This window comes from Coptis chinensis, chromosome 2, assembly GCF_015680905.1.
Source record: "Coptis chinensis isolate HL-2020 chromosome 2, ASM1568090v1, whole genome shotgun sequence".
NCBI lineage: Eukaryota > Viridiplantae > Streptophyta > Magnoliopsida > Ranunculales > Ranunculaceae > Coptis > Coptis chinensis.
In genome coordinates this window covers 66351536-66369872 of record NC_141457.1, presented here as the reverse complement: position 1 = coordinate 66369872, position 18337 = coordinate 66351536, and the positions used below count along the sequence as shown (strand labels likewise).

General features: G+C 34.3%; 1 long non-coding RNA gene across 1 annotated transcript; it reads left to right on the top strand.

Annotated features, from left to right (window-relative positions):
* Window positions 1-1112: 1112 nt before the first annotated feature.
* On the top strand, window positions 1113-2146 carry LOC147517258 (uncharacterized). The gene is made up of 2 exons (XR_015213825.1): window positions 1113-1338; window positions 1858-2146. It is a non-coding gene; the product is annotated as an uncharacterized LOC147517258 (long non-coding RNA).
* Window positions 2147-18337: the final 16191 nt, after the last annotated feature.

Genomic DNA, 18337 nt, shown 5'->3' with positions numbered 1-18337 from the left:
TGTTTATGGTGAGTAGATAATATCCATAAAAAATTAGGTTTGAATTCATTTTCTAGTTGAAGTTTTACGTACGTACTTATATTAACTTAAAATAAGTCTCTCTCTCAACAAATACGCACAACATGCACAACATACATTTTAATACACCCCCTACAAAAAAAAAAACTTAACTAGATAAAAAAAAAAAGGTGATTTAATCGGGCACTCATCAAATTGCATTGGGCAGCCTCCGATCCAAGCCCGGCCGACAACTAAGTCCAACAACAATATCCCAATACACCCCCCCCCCCCCCCAACCCCCACCTCAACGCATACCGACTACAATTTTTTTCATATCTTTTTAACCGGTATCATCTCTCTCGCGAGACTAAACCCCAAACAAAAAAAAAAACTTCGAGTTTTCTGTCGTGTTCATACTTCGAGTGTTGAGTTGTGAATCAACAATGGGAATTGAAGTTGGCAATTTCACCCAATTCGAGTCGTGTCCCATTTGAGTATATACTAAAACTTGGTTGGGTTGATTAAACTTGATTAAGTTGATAAAATTTGATTGGGTGGAAGATTGGGTTGATTAAACTTGAACTTGATTCGGGTGGAAGATTGGGTTGATTAAACTTGATGATTTCAAACTTGATATTTTTTTAGAGTTTGGGTGGAAGATTGGGTTGATTAAACTTGAGTTCGAGTTTGCCCAAGCTTGATGAAGTCGTTTCGAGTTTGAGTTCGAGTTTGGGTTGATTAAGTAGAAGCTGATTTTTAAAATAAACATCGTGACAAACAAACTAAATTTTTTAAGTCCAAACGACTCAGCTATGTCGCCCAAGAGAGTCTCCAAATGACCCCGCCATGTTGTCCTAGAGACTGCCCAAACGACTCCGTCATATTGTCTAGCTAAAAATCAAGAGTTTTGTCTCAAATGACATGCGAAGACCATTCGAGTATATACTCAAACGACATGACGAGACCGTTTGAGTGTATACTCAAACGACCCGAGAGTTTCGTTATGGCGAGACCAGTTGGATTAGTTGTTGGGCCTGGGCTTTGATGGCAAACTTATAATATTTCTTTTTTTCTTGGGGGTTGCCCAATCCAAATTTGATGAGTGTGCAATACATGACCATAAAAAATCAGGAAACTGGTTATAACCCATTTCCCTTTTTCTCTGTCTCCTACTCGATCTCCTTTGGCCACCAATCCCCAACAATGCCATCAGTTCGCACCAAGCACGTGCAAACAAGGGTGTTTTTGACGCAGTACATAATAATGGTTATGTTGTTGTTATTAAATATTTGGAGGCAGAAGAAGAAGGAACTCATCCGTATGCTGAAGAAATCATAGGTCGGCATCCTCTTGTCTAGAGTTTAGTTCTTATTATACTATATATATACTTGAATCTTGGGAGACTTGTTAGTTGTCACCGGTTCTTAGAAAATTAGTTCTTGAAAGAGATCGTACTAGTAGGGTAGTGGCAGTAAAAAGGATAAATGATGCCCTTATAACACGGGTGGATTCAAGGTTCTTAAGTTAGATTTTGAGACACCTAATAAGTGGGTGGATATTCAAAGCCTGGGGATCACTCTCTGTTTGTGGGATATAATAGTTCTTTCTTCTTAAACAGTGCTTGTGTCTTTTCTCTTCTTTTTAAACTAGTTTCTATTTTTCGGCCATTTTTATTGACCAAACAACCTGGTAGTGCCGCTTTAGATTCTCCCAGACGACTTGGTTATGTCGAACAGACTTTTTTTTTACCAAACGACCTGGTGGTGCTACTTTATAACCTCCTAGACGACTTGGTGATGTTTAATGAAGACTAGATCACTAGACCAACGACTTTGACAGTGAAACATTTTTATGCAGTTAATAGGTACGGTGAATTGCTGGGAAGTGCTTCAAGTGATATAGATGAAGTCTGTGGGAATTGCTTCCCGCGATGTGACTGGCCAAGCCAAAACTCTAAGGTGATTTTTTGCCAGGTCCTAAATTGCATTCAAGCAGTGACAAATACCCTTTTAAAGTGAGAAAATAACATTTGCCAGCGGGAAAAACAATGTTATCAAGCAGACCCTAAAGATTAGAGAAAAAGTTGTCATGTTGAATCTTATAAACCTTATTTGACCTTATTAACTCAAAGCTTTATTGGGCTTAATTGCGTAAGTCTTTATATTTCACGCCTTCTTGCCTTCCTGGGCTTTTATTTCTTTTTTTTTTTCAAAAAACATAAATGGGCCTGACTTGACCGATTAGCCCGCCCATAACCACTTAGACTGCCTACCTGGCCCGCCTAATCGTTCCACAGATTTGTCTGCCTTTATAGCGTTAGGCGAGAGTCGCCTAAGCACTATTTGGAAAGCCGCTTAAGCCGATTTTTAGAACACTGCTAGCCCTTGAAAGGCAGATAAGATCTAAACTTTGAAGCTTCAGCCCGGCCCAATGCGGCACTCCTTAGCTCTCAACCCGCACTCGTTAAGCCCTCAATGGGCCTTTCGCTTTGGTTTACTTCTGCTCAGTGCCGGCTCAACCCTTAGGCGAGTTAGGCGGCCGCCTAAGGCCTCAAATTTGAAAGGCCTCATATTTCCGCCTAAGGCCTCAAATTTGAAAGGCCTCATATTTCCTAATTTATCCACATATTTGTTTATTATTACCTAATTTTATAAAAAAAAAAAAATACCAAAAAAGGATATGATAGTCAATTTGTTTACAAATGGGTTTTCTATCCACGCACTAAATTTCGGAGTGAATTAATGTGGAGTGTATACAATCCAATAGTCCACCGTACAAATGACATCTTGATGTATTAATATGAATCCAATGACTACAAGCGCATAGTAATTTCAGTTTTTGTAGGAGTGTGCTCATTTAATCAAATTGTTTCATTGGAAGAATAAAAACAAATTGAAAATTCCACGTTTAGTGAAAGAATCTCCACATTCTATGCATTTTCTTCTTTTCTATCTTAATTAACTTGTCTTAATTAAAGAAGTTGTCATTACACTTCTCTCATTAAATCTTTCTCTCTCACTTGTTCTATTTCACCAATTTCAAGTTTAACCATTTGTCAATTTCACTTTTGAGTTCTAAACAGTTAATCATCAATTCATCATCCAATGCTCATAGTTTTTGTGAAATTTGTTTTGTTTTGTTTTTGTTTTGTTTTTGTTTTTTTATTTCAATATGAATCTATTATTTTATTTATTTATAGTTTTGATGTTTATTTGGTTACGTTCTTATCGTTTTTTCGTTCGATTTGAGTCATAATACTAAATTTTCGCTCTTAATTTATAATAAAATTGTGAATATACAGTGAATTTTTTTTGGTGATTATAGATGGCATTAGAAATAAAGGCCTCGCAAATAAAGGCATCGCCTAAGGCCACACTTTGGCTTGAGCCGGCCCTGCGTCTGCTTATCACCCAATGATGGCCTTTTTGCTGCAAAACCTGTATATTTTGTAAGAATTTAGCATCAAATAAATTGCCCTAAAACATTGTTATGTGTGGACGGTGTGGTTATAAGTTTTGTAACTCAGCTCTGCATGTGCGCTACTTATTCCAGTTTGAAGATAAATCTCTATCATGCGAGCAGGTTGTAAGTTGTAATTCAACTGATGTCAACCAGCTGGATCCAGTTTTTTCTTCAAGTTTTGATAAGCCCATGCAGAATCCACTCGAGTACTCATACGGAAACACATTCCTACCTTCAGTCGTTCACAAACAAAGCCTAGTTCTTTAGCTCGTCCCAAGTTTTTTCACGAGTATATAGAGCAAAATTGAGTTTACAGGTTTACAGCCCTTCGAAGTTTTAGCCAATTCACGATTTTGAACCATGCCACTATAGAGTTAAAGTGCTTTAGTAGTGCATATTCGAGTTGCAATTTTGCCAATTGGATATGCGTAGATCAATTAAATAGCATTACATTAAGAATTTAAAGTAACCTTTCTTATCCACTTATTTAAAATATGGTTGTTTATATCATTGTTTTACGTTCTTTTTTTAGTTTTTTTCCCCTCAAAACTAATTCTCCTCTTCCATTCCCAAATCCCAAATGCGAGAACAAAAAGGAAATAAAATCAAAAAATAAATGTCTCTGCTGACATTTGGTGCATGACTATTGTAAATGAAAGGGTTATTTAGCTTTTGGCCCCACTTTATATATGGTTATTACTTATTAGCGTTTGACTATCTTAAATTTGTTTGGCTATCCTAAGTTGCTAAATTCGTTTTTGGCCCTAGTTCTGTTAGTTGAATCAGTCAATTTTGTGTTGACTGTGAGTTGATCTTCTCATATTTTCGTAATAGCTTAAATACCCCTTAACAATATTTACCAATATGCCATTATGAAAGTGGTCTACTAACTTATGTGTAACAGACACGTGTCTTAATCAAAATGGTCCAGATCATAACAATCGAACGAATACAATTTAATCTAAGGAAATACACTTGATTTCATTTGGACCGTCCTTCTAACCCAATCTAACCACTCCTGCTCTTCCTTAATTGATCACTATTCATCTTCATCCCCCAAGTAATACAGGCTATACATTTGAGTGTTTGATTCAAACAAGTAACACTTCTTCAATTGTTCGATTGGATTTGGTTTTAAACTGGGAAGAACCATTGCATCTGTTGATTTTTTTTTTTTTTTTTTTTTTTTTTTTTTTTTTTTTTCCGACGATAATAGCATCTGACGAATTCGATGTTCAGTGTTTACATAGATACCAGAAAAATACCATGAAGTAATGTACTATCTGAATACAAAATATCTACATGGATATATGGATCCCAAAGCAACCAGAGTCACAGACAACTTGACTTGCCAACAGAAGGCACCACAAAATAGTGATAAAATCCTCCCATATTACTAATAGTGTTAAGGGTCGCCAACCCAAGCAAGATTTTGGTCACCAAAGCAGGAGCTCCAAGTGCTCGCCTTGCGCAATCAATGGTCAATCCTGCTTTCCCAATTTTATATTGGCCATTAAAGGACAAGATCTAGGCAGACTTCCTCGCTGCGTATCCTCTTCTACCGTACTCTCCATTAAATGATGACCATCCCAACGAGTCTGTTATGCAGGTCGACTTCACCACGATCCACAGAAATATGGGAAATTGAGTTTGCATGATCTAAATGGAGGAAGGGCTAAAAGCTTAAAAGTTATTTTAAAACAGGGGCCAAAAACAAAAATATATGTAAATGGAATGACTAAATTTCAATTTATGTTTTTGTATTAAATTTCAATTCATCGAAAAGAAATTTATATTGGATTTCAAAATCGATATTTTATGAAACTAGTATTTACGAGATTCACGCGCAACTCACGTGAAGGGTAAAATTGCCATTTTGAAAATATACTACGGAACAGTTAAAGTTGACCCAGTCAACTAACGAAACTGGGGTCAAAAACGAATTTAGCAAGTTAGGAGAGCCAAACACTAATATCCATATATAAAGTGGGGCCAAAAAATAAATAACCCTAAATGAAAGTGTGCTGATACAAAATTCTTTAGCCCACTTTCTTTAGCCTGAGACGAAATTTCAAACGAACGTAGAAAATGGACACCAAAGTGTCATTAAGCAATAATTTTCATAAGACTATTCAAACTTTTGAGTGTGAACAAGAAAATAATGTCAACTGTACACTAGAATTGAAAGGATGTTCAACCCTAAGAATTGGTGAGTTTGAAGTTTGAACTCAGAATGATAGTGAAGTCTATTTGGTTGCGAACGTGTGTGTACCCTTTATCCCTTCTCCCTCAGATACTACAAGTAGAAACCACGTACCTTCAAGCTTGAAATCCTACAATGACAATGCAGATAATTATTTCTCATTCCAATAAAACAGTAATTTACTAAATAGTAATGAGATTATATGTTTTTTCTTTTAGCCCCTAGGTGCAATATATTTTCCCTTCCATTTTACTGGCAGGATCATGTTTTTTGTCCTTCGATAATCATTTTATTAGGATAAGCTAAAGCTATAGATTTAACATGTTCTCATAGCAGTTAAGATAACCCTATCAAAGAAATTATAAAATAACCAAACAACCTCTAATTTCAAAGTTCAAACTGCTACTTTAATGTTAGACCCCATATATGAATCCATTTGCACTTAAATATCAAAGCTGGGATACTTAAGCACTAATGCCATACTCAAGCTAGCACGAACATATATATTCACATTGTACAAAATCGCCTTTCATTATTTTTCGACATCAAGACGACAAATTTCAGGTTCTAAACAAATTTAAAACTTTAATTTCTTATTTGTCTATTCTAAATACGTCCACGACCAGAAAAATAATTTTCCCATAATTAATATTTCTTTAATCGTACATCATTTTCAGTAAGTATATGATAACATTTAAATTAAGCAATATAGAAGATGACTGCGTCTTCTGATGGAGTTATTCGTGGAGATCCTTTGCTTTTGTCTTATGTAGTTAATTAGCTTGATGAGTTTGAACTTTGAACTATAAAACATGTCGACATACGCAAACCGAAATTCCTTCTAATTTGTCGTTTCTTTTGATCTAATTTTAATGAAAGAGAAATTTAAAGGGAAGTGAATGATTGGAATGTATGGTCGTTATGTAGTAGTAGTGGTTATGTTTGTTTCCTTACTTTCCAGTCTTTCCTCAAATCCATCGACAAAGGATCGATATAAACCAGGAAGGAATCTGTCGTGATGCTTACTAATTTCGCTTGTGATCTTGAGTTCTTGACCAGTTGACCATGGTTGAGGACTTAATTTAGTACTTACAAGTTGTAACCACAACCATAGTATAAAATATCGCAATATTTCGTGATAAATATTGAGATTTTAACAAAAGATACATAAATATCACGATATGTTTACAGATATATTAGACTATAAATATTGGTGATATTTCGATGATATTTATGATATTGGCGATATTTGGAGATATATGACAATATTTGGGGATATTTTGCAATATTTTGTGTAAGTAACAATTTTATTTAATATTTACCATTATATTTCAAATAAATATAAATTATATATCGTGATATATTAAGAAATATCTACAATATCTATGATATTTGTCGATATTTTTTATATATCCACAATATTTGCATATGAAATAATGCAAAATATCCCCAAAAAGAAGGATATATCCACAATACATATCAAAAAATTGAATATCGATAAATACCCATATCCCGATATTTTATACTATCTCTGTAACATTCTCCAAGTGGGGTCAGTTGTCACTATTATTGCTCAATCTAAAAACTACTAACACTAGACTAAAGTGGAAAACTGATTATTTAACCTTACACTTGTTTTTTGGTTAGCAAGCAGAGTTTTTGAAGAGGTCCCTTACCCCTTTTCATTAATAACACAAAAGCTTGTTACATTCTCAAGTACTGTTTGCCATTGGCATCATCAAAGACAACATTTCTAATGTTCTTAGAGAAAGAACTAGGAATGATTTCCACATAAGTGGTACTAGCTAGGAACATTTGTTGCTAGACTGTCAGCCAATTTATTGGCTTCTCTATATATGTGCTTGCATCTTCTAATGCTCTTCATAATGTGTATGACCTACCAAGGATATATATATTTTTTGAATTATGAGCTAAGGTTAGGTAGACCCTTACCTGTATTAAAATGAGAATCTTAAGTACACTTTCCCTGTAACATCCTCCCTTACAATAGTAGTGAGTTTGTTATCTAGGGGAAGGACAACATGATGTTCAAGAGAGGTACTTAATTAGTCCAGCAAGGTAGTATGCTGCAAAGTTACACTCCCTGAATACATGAACAAAATCAATATATAGATTCAAACCTAATACATAAAGATTGTATGTCATAGTAAGTTCCAGGAACTGCATGGTGCTTCAACTCTTCTATTAATGAGATTAACATCCATAAGGGAGTCCGAGTGTATAGCTATCCTCTTGATTTGCATATGCAGACAGCCACTCATCCCATATAAAATAACATTAGGCTCTTGGTGAAGCACTAACATGTTCTGGTCGCCACCCGTGTAAACCATGATCATGGATCCAAAATGATCTCGTATGATGCCACCGAATCCACCCTCTTTATCCTTGCAGATAGAACCATCAGTATTAATAAATTAAGAATGAAACCATTAGGTGGTGGTTTCTGCCAAATACATTCAGTAACTAAGCAGTTCTTGAGGTTAATGTTCAGACCCAATCAACTCAAAAGCCCAGTTGTTACATTGAGGTTGTCCAACTCCTTAACTTTCGCTTGCAGATACATCTTCATGTCCTTGAGTAATCTAATCAACACTGTTCCAGCAGACTGATCGAATAGTGTTGTTAAGTCGTCTCTTATTCCTTTCAGTCCATACATATATAGTAAATAGCCGCACATACATAGGCTTTGTATATATATCTTAGTGTGGGGACCTCTTTGCTTGCATATTGTCAAGAACTAATGTCATTCATTGTTTGCATTGTTACTATGTATGTTGATACCAAGAGCATGCTTAATACCCTTCAATATCTCTTGAGAGTAATTGCATTCAAAGAACAAGTTATCTGAGTTCTTTCTACTTTGGTTGCAAAAACAACAAGATGAAGCGTTCAAGACTTTTCTTTGAATTAATTTGTCCTGTGTTAGGATATTATTTGAGAATAGTTGCCAATCTGCAAAGGAATGTCTTGGCATAACTGATCAGCTCCCAAATGTGCATTTTATTACTTTTACATTACTGCATTACAGTCCTTCTTACGCATAATGAAAAGATAACTCATAGCTTTTACTGTATTTTTCAGGTTACAAGCTATTTCAACCCACTTATCATAAAATCTACATTTTAGCGCCAAAAGGAGTCTTATTAACGCTTATTATGAAGACTCAAGATGCTATGAAAAAGTCAAAGTAAAAAAGTCAAAGTCAAAGGTCAAAGGTCAATGACTCAAAACCAGAGAACTGAAAGTCACGTCCTTAACTCAGAAGACTAGATATGGATGGCCTTGCTACAAAAGAAGACTTGCTTAAAAACCTAGCTTGCTCAAGAAGATATGAAAAAGCAAAAGCAAAAGCATAACGGAAAAGCATAAAGCAACATAGTGAGGCGTCTTGATTGTAGAGGGAGAGAGCAAATCAATTTTTGGCAAAAGGTGTAATATAAAAGCCAAGAAGTAGGAGAAGATAAGGCACCTAGACTTAATCTATGGTAATGTAGGAGTATATTAGATTATAATTTCAAGTCCTTTATATTTTCAAGTTTTTATTGCTTATTTACTTTTTGTTCTTCAATTCAACTTTTCATTTCAAGTTTGTTATTCAATCTTCAATACAAGTTCTTTCTCAATACAAGTTTACATCCAAGTTTGTCATTCAATCTTCAATACAAGTTTTATTAATCAATCCAAGTTTTTCATTCAAGTTTTAGCCAAGTTAAATACAAGTTTCATTCATTCAAAAACAAGTCATGAACTTTAAGGATACTACTTTCTCACCTTCATAAATTCCCATCAATCCATCTCTAAAAATCTATGGTGAACCTAAACTAATCCCTCATCACTATACAACATACTTTAATAACCAACTTACCCCATACAAGTTTACCCCATCCATCTTACTTTAGTGGTCCTTCTTCTTGAAGCTTGATATGCAGATTTGGCACTAAATTACCCCGGTTATGAGGGGATCCATTCCACCACATCCTTAGGAATGTAGGAATTAATAGAAGTAGATAAGATAGTCTTTTTTAACTGATGACATTGTAAATTGCGGACTTTATGGTTCCAATGACCATTAGTAATAAGAGAGCTAACTAGAGCATTTAGTGGTATACTCTGACTCCACTCATAAAGAGCAGCTGCATGAGTACGTGAGAAGAGGAGTATCCAAACACCAAAAGTCATGCCAAAGAAAAGTACAATCACCATTTGTGATCAGACCCCAAATGTGCATATTTATCCTTTTACATTAATTTATTACAGTTATTATATTTTTGCTTAATAAACAGACAACTCATAGTTTTTATTGTTTTATTTGCAGATTACAGGCCTTTTTAGACTACTTATCGTAAAATATGCACTTTAGCGCCAAAAGGAGCTCTATGAACGCTTGTTATGAAAACTCGAGCTTATATGAGAAAGTACTAAAAAGTCAAAGTCAAGTCAAGGTCAATAGTCAAGGACTCAAACCCAAAAGACTTCTGATGGTCTTATCTCAAAAATAGTCTTGCTTAACCTTAGCTTGCTCAAGAAGAAAGAAAAAAACATAAAGCATGAATGAAAAGTAAAAAAGCAAGTGTGTGAGGTGTCTTACATCTAGAGGAAGAGGGCAAATATGTAATTGTAAAAGTAGGAGTATATAATCAAAAAGTGTAATTGACACACCAAGAATTGAGATCATTTTATCATGTTTTCTTAGATAGATTTATTTTATTGCAAATTTATTTCTTGTCTTGTTATTTTCCTTTATTCAAACTTATTGCTTTCTTTTATTTCCAAATCTTTCATTGCATTCAATACTTGTTTTCAATCTTATTATCAATCAAACTTTTTTCTAAACTTTCCTTGTCATTTCAATTAAAAGAAAACAAGTTACACTCATTTGAAGAAATAAAATGAGTGTGACTTGTTAACAAAGTCATCATCTCTTTTTCTTCCCTTTTTTCATTTCATGTTTTAATCCAAACAACCAACTTTCAATGTTTTCAATGTTTTTTCCCTTCCTAGACAACTTGTTTTCAACCTTTTTTTTTTCTTAGTAAGCAAAAATTTGTGTTGAGGAAAGGTGGTGGTGGGGGGGGGTACATGAAGAATTACTTACAGTTTACACACATAGTAGCACTATAAGAACTTAACAAAACCTATAATAAACATTTTCTGGAACCTCCCATTTGGTTATCCATGGGGGTGGGGGTATTACACTAAAAATAACTTGATCATTGTCTTGCAAACTGACCAAGTACTTTGCCAATTGATTTGTTGTGAAATTGGCTTCTCTCCAAATTGGAGTCAATTTGCAGTAGTCTAAAAGATTTATGCATCTCTGCCATCTCTACTTCATACACCAGGGTACACTTGAAGTTCCAAAAGCCTTAACTGCAGATGCCGAGTCTGACTCCACCCAGACCTTCCTTCAATTTCTCTTAATAGCATACTCCACCGCCTCTAAAATTGCTAAACATTCAGCTATGAAATTCGTCTGATGTTCAATATTTCTGCAAAGAAACGCTAGGAACACACATTCATAATTTCTAAAGCACACACCATAGCCCGAAGGGCCAGGATTACCACAAGAAGCCCCATCGACATTAACTTGTTTTCAACCATTTTAGAGTTAGAACATGAATAGAAGAAGTTAGAAGTTCTTGTTTTTAGTTATCAACCATTTTTCCCAACTTAAGATTTAGAATGAACTTCAACTCATTAAACTAAACTCACCACTCAAATATTAAACGTCAATTTGTTATGACATACTTTATGAATCTGGTAGCAAGTGTGCAAGCCTTGAGAACATTTCGCCGGCAGGAATTCTCATAGTCCAAAAGAAAGTATACTTGCTTGTGTTCTTCATGTGAGAAACTAACCACATTTGAGGAGTCAATTTGTGCATGTAGCTTATTGATATTCTTCCTGGTGGCTAACTTGATCCCATGTTCTAACCTTACACTTCACAATCTTAATAAGCAGCCAGGTATCTTCTACAGACTATACATAGGAGGTTTGCTATTTCCTCACCAATCATTTTTTTTTTTATCAATTAGGGAATGTTATAACTGAAGGAGGGATGTCTTCTCTGATGTTTATTTCATTATTATAATTGTACGTCCAATATAATTTTCTCACAACCCTAGTTAGTGACAAAATTATTTAACAATATAAGAGCATCTTTAATGGTGAAAGCTGAAAATTACTAATTGTTTTTATAAAACCAAATACCAAATCATTCAAATACCAAACATCTTCAGTCTAGAAATCAACCTTTCAACACCAAACGACGCTGCACTAAATAAACTGTGGCCCAAGCCCATGCGGTTTTTGAAACACCCCGTGCTCCATACCTTATATTTCATGCAAAACCACGCGGCTCCTTATTTTTCACCCTCTTCTCACTTGAAAAATCCTATCCCAAAATTCAAACTAAGCAAAATAAAATATAAAAACTACCCAAACTCTTCAATTTTTAAACAATGGTTCCTAATTTTGGACCTTTCGACGAATACTGGAATTATACAAACAATATTGGCGATGAAGAAGAACATGACAATGTAAAGGGAGTAGAAGACGACGATGAAAAGGGAGAAGAAACCGAGGATGCTGAGTTGACTGAGTTGCATCCATATGTAATTGACTACCAATTGAACAACTTTGAGTGACTTACATATGTGTTTGCGTGTCAAAAATGAAATAATAAAACGTACCAACTTAAAATACAAATTAAAGGAAAAACTTCAAATAAAGTACATTCTAAATAAAATCAAAATACTAACTGAAATTAAAGTACATGATAAATTAAAATACATCTACTAAAGTAAATCTAAAAAACTCGTCATCGTATCATCACCAATAGGAAATCCTCTTCCACTACTAGCCTCACAACTAGCCTCAACTCCACCACATTATTTTGATTATTCAATTTTCGTATAACTAACGCATTTTGAATTTGTAACATTTCAAACTCATCTTCGGGTAATCCATCTAATTTCATTCATAGTAGTTTATTATCATTATATTTTTCTCCTCTCGAACTTGAAGTGATTCTTTCTTCAATTCAAGTCTCTCTTTGGATTTTGAACTTCTCGCATTCGAGTTCATGTTTTATCCATTGTCTTTGAGCTTCCAAATCATTGCCTTTTTTGGTGGTTTCAAAAAGTGAAACAAGAACTTGAAGTGATTCTTTCTTCAATTCAAATTCAAGTTTCTCTTGGATTTTGAGCTTCTCGCATTCGATTTTATGTTTCATCCACTATTTTTAAACTTCCAAATCATTGTCTTTTTTGGTAGTTTCGAAAATAATTGAAACAAGAAAAGTATCAATTTTCTTTGCGAATGTCTCCACTTTAGAATCATATTTTTCTTCATTTTTTGTCTTCTTCTCTTTTCTTCCTTTTTTGCCAATTGGCCTATCTGCAAGCCCACCAACTTAATGTGGATCATAATCCATATGGTTAAGTTGTTGCACTTGTTGATATTGGCCCGGAGTTGATGAAGAACCTCATTCCCCATTGTTTGACTCAAACTTTTTGTTAGGTCAAATTTTATTTCTCAATTGTAGTCTCCTCCATTTGGGTGAGTCTTCCACCACATTATAGCATTGCATCCACTTCCAATTCCCATATTTCATCACAAAGGCTTTTATTGCTTCCTAAACCTACCAAATCACAAAAAAATAAATTAGAATTGAAAAATGTGATTGTAAAACAAAATAACAAAATAGAAAGTAAAGTTACATCATATCATCATTATAGCCACTAGCTTGGAGGGGAGGCTTGAATCTTTGAAAGAATTGTGCGAAACTTGTTGATATTGGATTGAATGGTAGTCCTCCGATTTTTCATGCCATTGAAGTTGTGTTCAGTACTTCAGTCCCCCTTCCTAGATTTGCATGAAACGAATTTAGAACCCTATAATCCAAAATTCGTTTATCTTTTGCTCATTCCCCGGCCACTACACCATCTTGATCAACTTGTAGCCAAGCATTGGCGAGAACAACATCTTATTCAATTGTCCATGAAGTCCCTCTAAACTTCAATTTTTTTCCCCCCGATAAAACTCTAAACTTAAATCTTTGTTATTTACTAGTCATTATGGTTTAGTTGAGAAGATTGAGGAGTGAAAAGTACAGAGTACAAGTGAGTGTAAGAATATGGAGTGCATGAGGTTATAGTGAAAGAATGAGAAAGATAGTCATTTTTTGCGCTTTTTTTCTCAAAGTTAGAGCACACTGCTTTTATTAGTAAGTCAGGCAGTTTAACAAAAATAGCGTGGACCAAAATTGTAAGCCGACGTTGCTTTTGAAGCACCGCGCCATAGAAGCCCACAAGCCCACGTGGTGTTTGATAAACCGCATGGTTTTTGAAAAGCCGCCTCATACATACATTTGGTAAAACATCAACCTGCTCTCATTTGGTGTTTAGGTTGTTGATTTTTTTACGTTGATGATTGATTGGTACAGTGTACCACTAAAGATGGTTTTTAACCAAATTTTCAAGAATTTGGCATTTGTATATGAATTTGTGTCTCCATTAAAGATGGTCTAAGATAGCTAGGTAGCTAATAATAAGTAGCTTTGATAATCATGCATGCTCCAACAGGTTTCATCAGTTAACAACCTTGTTAGCAATTCGGGATACGGCAAAAATTCGGTACGAGAATAATTCAAGAATTATTCGGCGACTCAAAAAAACGGTACAGTCAAATATTCGGTCAAAAATTTGCAATGCGGCAATTATGCAGTGTTTAATTAATACGTGTTTTAAACGTTTTGTTGCAAAAATTCGGAAGTCAAATATTCGTTATATTATGTTAGTAAATATTAATAATAGTTGTCATTCTTTACAACATAACAAACATATCCAAGCAATTTAGCTACGAAAATATTGAAACCAATTGAACGATCTACATAGGTATCTTCATTTATTTGTCCTTGGATTGAAATTACAGTTCAAACTTCAAAATACACATACCATGACATGACAATTTAAATATTGCATAAAAAGTATAAAAACAAAGCTTTTGGATTAACTTATCACTAAGAATGTAAAAGTGGGGCACTTAAAGTAAGAGTGAGGATATAAAATACATAAAAAATAACAAAAGTGCAACTGAATTTTCATTATTTATTTTATTTTATTTTTTTAGCCGAATTTTTGAAAAATTCACCAAAAACCGAATTATTCGTTTCAAAGCAAAAAATCACGAATTATTCCGAATCTTTGAAACATTCAGAAGTATTATACATATTGCTCTTCAAAAATTCGATTCGCAAATAATTCAGCGAATTGCTAACAAATGTTAACAATGTGCATGGATGAATAATAAAAGCATAATGCTAAAACTTTTCAACATTAAGATCCACCTTAATTTCCAATGAGATTTGCTTACAAATTTTATTTTGGGTCATTGATCTTAAACACTACTAGTCTACTACTGATTTGTTCATAACTTCTTTTTTTTCGTAACTCTGTTCATAGCTAAAAATTTAGCACAATAATTCGAAATAGGTAGATAATATAGATAGAAATACCTGAAGCACTATAGATGCAGGCTGTAGTGTTGCACCTGGGATTGTTTGGAATAGAGTGACAATAATCAAAAGGACCTTTTATTTTGCAGTTGAATAATTAACAATATAAATTGGTTAAAAAATTAAAAATGAAGTTTGCTTAGTCTATAACTCTATAACCACATCTTTTGTAATATATTTTTTTTATGGGAACTCTTTTTTTATTCAAGGTGGGCTTTACTATTATTGATGTCAGTTAGTCGGTGTTTCAAACTATTGTTAGGATGGAAGAAATGTAGAAATTCAGAGCCTAAGTATTGTGAATAGAAAATTAAAAATTGTAAAGCGGTTGTAGAAAGCATAAGAAATTAAGAAGCAATGTGTGATGTCTAAGAACAAACTTACTTGATTGTTCTAAGATCACTAAGATTTAGTAATAGTTTGAATGAATGAAATGAAGTGAAGTGAAACAAAAATTTTTATTGATCAATAATGGAAGTTTTACAATTGATCTGTTTCTCTGTTTCTCTCTCTTGTTTTCTAATAATTTGTGTGGGAATGATCGAATTAATCTTTTTTCTACTCCTTCAGTCGTTATATAGTCCATTCAATTAGCTTTGACCCAATCAACTTATGACACATGTCCATTGTCTTCCTCCTTCCTTTCCTGCTCAATACCTGCAAATGTTTGAAATAACCACCAAACATACCGAGATATTGATCCTTATGTCAATATCTCGAGTTTTGAAAAGTCAGATAAAATATCTAAAGGTATGATATTTGCCCACTACATCGCCCTCTCTCAAAATTTTGAAATTTCACTTCAAATTTCAACTTTTCGAAAAGCAGTTATATCAGAAAAACTTATTTTCACATATGGGCTTGGATACCAACCCGGTCCAAACTTTAAATATAAAAGTTTGAATAAATTGTTTTTCTTTCCCTCATCTTTCCAACTTTTTCTATATGCTACTTAGCAAAACCAGAAAAACAATATACTCCTTCGTCTTCGTCTTTGCAACTCTCTATTCTTTTTCCAGAAGAAACCAACTTTTGCAAGTAGTAAGGTACATTATTTACTTTCTGCACTTTATTTGTTACTCTAAAACCCACATTATTATATAATTTCTGAAAGAAATAAAACCGACAGTTTATGGATTTGAAGATTTTTGGAACTTGAACACTGTAAAACCGTGTATGTTCTTGTTATATAATAGCATAAAACATTATATCATTCTTCAAAATGCGTAAACGTTTGCATCTTTACATACCTAATATGATTTGCACGTATAACCTTTTGGTATGTTGTTTTACATATCAGATGTATCGATTGAAAACCATCATATCGATATTTTCGACATGCCAACTGTATTATTGACTATATGCTATACATATTAAACTGACGATACTAAAAATACATTTATAGTCACTTCTTTGTTTATAGTCATCTTGATAGTACCAATAGTGAAAATACTCATTCTGATGATAGAACCGATAGCCATAACTTTGCCTCTACTTCTACTAGGTTATATCGACCTCAGTCCTCTTGGGAATTAGATTATGTTGTAGAAAGAATTCCTTGTCATCCTTAATTTTGAAACTACTGGTTCTGAATCTGAGCGTGATACTGTTGAAGATACTAGTTGATGGAAACAAGGTCTTAGCCCTTTTTTTTTATCAAACGGTCCAATCTAGCTTTAATCTAGGCCGCCTATCGAATTCCCCATTTCCTTTATCTTCAACACTATGCTGGTACTCGGAGACATACCAAATGTCAGAATGGTACCATCTGACAAATGTCATTGCACTGTTAGCCAAATCGTCACAGGGTTGAGATTTCCTTTGATAAATCTTGATCGTGAAGTTTTAAACCATCTGAACATTTCCCCTGGTCAGGGTATGGGTAATTTCTGGAGGTTGATGGTTGTTTGTAACTATTACAATAGCCACCTCACCCCAGAAAAATATGAATCTTATAGAATTAGATTATCCGACATCTTTATTCACTATAAATTTTGTGAGAAGCAAATTGGATACTTTTACCCCAAAAAGTAGTCAAAGAAAGAAATTAAGGGTATCCTCCGAAAAAATCATAAAAGCGATAAGGAATGGACTTTGTACCCTATCATAGTTTTGGGTGATTGGGAGAGTGCCGATACTGAAGCCATTCTCGGATTTTGATTGATCCCCTCTTATCTCATGTGGCCCATAAGCAGTCAGAAATCTGATAACCTGGTAGAAAGTACTCAGAACTGCTCTCATGGCATGTATCCACTTTCTCCCCAAGATAGCATTATGATCTGAATGGTGTTTGATGACTATAAATTTAGTCATAATTGTCTGCGAATATGCTCTTACTGGTAATTTAATTTCCCCAGCTGGCCTAGTAGAGCTTCCATTGAAACCAAACAAATTAAACTATGGTTCTTTCATATGCGACTCATCAAATCCGATACCCACATATGCTTTCCAAAAAAGAATATTCACTGAACTTCCACAATCAACTAGCACCTTTTGCACATCATATCCTGATATCCTTAATGTAATTAACAAAACATTATCATGAGGTAACATTATCTTTGGTAGATCATCAGGTACAAACATAATAGCTCCAGGTATGCTTGTCGATACTAATGTAGGGTTCACTGGTATCGGCTCCACATTCACTTCTAGTACTTCTTTGACTATGGATATCTTCCGGATTTTATCCATATGATCTTTTTCTGTGGGATAACCCCCTTATATATCATGTTGATTATCCCTAAGGGCTTATCATTTACCATAGTTGTCACTTCCGGTCTAGCATCATCTCTGAACTCCCTAAGCTTCCCATCTCTCATTAATCTGTCCATTTCTCTGAGCAGTTGCAGATACTTATTTGTCTCGTGACTCTTGATCTTATAGAAGTTGCAGAATGGTTTATCTACTTTTTCCCGAAGCTTGTATGTCGGATACTGGGAATAAGGTTCTTTCCCCACCCTCCTTAAAATGTCTTCCAATGTAGTATTAATAACGATGTAATTACTTGGATCTAATTCCTCTTTAAGTGACCTTTCAAACCTCTTTTTCTGTGAAGGTTGATTGTCTGATTTCGGATAAGATTCCGTCAATTTCCTCTTATTGGATTTTCTATAGTTCTCCTACTTGGTAGACTT